This window comes from Gossypium hirsutum, chromosome D01 (assembly GCF_007990345.1).
Source record: "Gossypium hirsutum isolate 1008001.06 chromosome D01, Gossypium_hirsutum_v2.1, whole genome shotgun sequence".
In the NCBI taxonomy this organism is placed as follows: Eukaryota; Viridiplantae; Streptophyta; class Magnoliopsida; order Malvales; family Malvaceae; genus Gossypium; species Gossypium hirsutum.
This window is the reverse complement of record NC_053437.1, coordinates 21,452,682-21,455,767: the sequence shown is the minus strand read 5'-3', so window position 1 is coordinate 21,455,767 and position 3,086 is coordinate 21,452,682.

Below are 3,086 nucleotides of genomic sequence, written 5' to 3'. Positions count from 1 at the left end.
GCTTTACCATGTCATTGCCAATATACAAACATACATATGCATGTGTAATTGAAGTATGAATGTTAGCAAGATGTTAAACTAATTGATTATTGATTAAGCACAAGGAGAATCAAGCAAAGGCAAAGAAAAGATCATCGAGTAGCCGAGTTGGAACCGTCTTACCCAACATAAAGTAAGTCATCAAGCATATATTTGTATTGATCTAAATAGACATAATGTCTATGTAATTATGCCGAATGGAATGATAAATTATATACATGTATGCATGTGTGATGAAAGTGTTGAATGAAAAGAAAAGAGGTAGAGGTATTGAGTTGTTGATCTCGGCACTAAGTGTGCGGGTATAAACATTTATGATCATGAGATGGCACTAAGTGTGCGGGTTTAAATTGTTCAGCACTAAGTGTGCGAGTTTGATTATATAGCACTAAGTGTGCGAGTTGATTATATAGCACTGAGTGTGCGGACTAATATATATATTTTTGAATCACTATGGGCACTAAGTGTGCGACATATTGAGTTGATCACGGACGGCGGATCGGGTAAGTACCTTGAGTTCGTGACTACTAGGCGCTATGTTATATTTGAAGTGAGCTTGGTAAGTTTGAACTAGTGACAATTATAATTGAAGTCACGTACAAAGATTATCGGGAATAGGTGAAAGGTCGTTTAGTTGTATGATGGTAACGAAAATAAAATGATGTAGAAAATGCCTCAAATATCCTATTGATTAGTATATGGAATGTGAATGCATACTTGGTATGAGATTGAACCGATAGGCCTGAGGAACTATGGTATGGTTCGGTGTGGGATGGAGTAACTAGCCTCGTTCCATTTGTTCCTCTTGTGATAATGTTATTAATGTATGTGTAGTGCGTTGCTTATGACTTACTGAGTTATATACTCACTCAGTGTTTGCTTGTCGCCTACTTTAGGTTTCTTGGACTCGTCATTTTGCGTGCTTGGGACCGTCATCGAAGCCATCACACCGGCTAGCAATTTTGGTACTTTCTCTTAGTCGGCTTAGGAGAACATTCGGCATGTATAGGCTATTATTTGTGTTGAACTTTGGTATGTAAACTTTAGCCATGCGAAAATGGCATAAATGTCGGTTGGGTGTTTTATAACGCTAGGTCGTAAGCCTTGGTAATCGACTTTCTTTTTATGCCATATGTCATGGTTGATATTTTGGTGTAAAATCATGATATGGCAATAGTGTAGTAGGGGATGTTGACAATGATTAGCCTTTGCATGGCTAGTCATGATCATAATTTGTGATATGTATGATGAATTACTAGTTAGATCAAGGAGAAATCACGAAATGGGCATAGTTGCTTTCGTAACAGATGCTGGCAGCAGCAGTGACGTGAGATTGAAAAATCACTAAAAATAGTAGGAGTGGAATTAATGATGAATAAATTATTAATCGAAGCTCGATGAGTCTATTTCATATAGAAGTAACGAAACGATCATATGGACAGTATGTTAAGAGATATTCAGGTTCTCGTGAGACAGGGCCAGAACGGTTTCTGGATTCCCTGTTCCGACTTTGGAAATTCATTATAAATTAACCAGGATAATTAGGAGTCCATGCCATATATGTACAGATTCCTCTCTGAGTCTAGTTTCTATACAAACAAACGAATCAGTATGAAGCTTTTTTCAGGGAGTTATCAAAATCGTAATGCATGAAGGTCAGTGCAGTCGCACCCTGTAATAGGGAGGAATTTAACTAATAAACTTACTAATTGGCCAGACCAAAATTCTACAAAAATTCTACCATATAGGTATATGAGTAGTTCCAGGGAAAATTTACGGAACTGAATTTTGAGTTTCAGAACTCAAGATATGATTTTTAAAGCGACTAGTACGCAGATGGCAGCTTGTCTGGGAAATGTCAAATAAGTGGTGAATCTTTAAACCGTTTGCGACAGTCCCGTGTACAACCTGGGGGTTTGTTGCATTCCATCGTTACTTCTCAGGAGCAAGGGTACAGTAATGTAACGAAATCCTTATTCTGAAAAAAATATACTTAGTATTGTATAATAAATGATGTATTGGTAGATAAAACTTAGGGTTTGAAGCATGATGCTAGCACTGATGAATTGCAACCTTATTCAATCATGCTTTTGTATTGTTGATGTAATATTCCTTCATCTGAATGTGATTCATCCATTGGGTATTTAGAGGGTTCAAGTTGCTAGAATGATCATTTGCCTTAGTAAAAATTGTTGTAGCCTTGCTAGTTTCTATTTTATTGAGGACAAGTAAAAACTCAAGTTTGGGGGTGTGATAGCACTTGAAAGAACATAATTTTTCCTCCTTACTTATTGGTTAAATTGTTCCCATGTAGTTATCCTTAGCATATATTTTAGCATTTTTCAGTTTAATTAATTGCATTTTATAACTCAGTGAATCCTAGCCTATTTTATCCTTAATTTTGCTATCTTTTTGCATTAATGTCGTTGCATGATTAATCCCAGATTGTGTCTAGAACTATTGCCACACTTGACAGCTGTCCGATAAGAACTAAAAATGTGTGAGCTGTCTCATCTGGTATTGTAACACCCGTAACCCATATCCATCGCCAAAATAGGGTTATAGAGAATTACTAGACTTATTACTTAAACAAACATACATTTGTCATACATTTTTCATATCCAAAAAAAAGTCATTCATAATCAATCATATTGCCCCTAATACGAGCCCTTAAGGCCTAAAAAAACATTAGAAGTAGTTCGGGACTAAACCGAGAACTCAGGGAAATTTTGGAAAACATAGAAAATTTTCAAAGTACAGGGGACACACGCTTGTGTCTTCGCGTGTGGACAAAATAGGCTATGTTTCAAGCACATTTCTCACCCAAAATGTTGTCACCTAGGTTCAACAATGCATAAACAACTAATGCATAAATAGGCACTTATAACCAACCAATTTTAAACCAAAATCATATACTACCTACCAATGACAAAATGCTCATAAACATCCCAAATAGCCATGTAAAATGATACCAATTTCATATCCAAAAATCACCTAAATTATCAAACTCACCTATTAGACTTTGTGCTGAATCAACATGCATACCA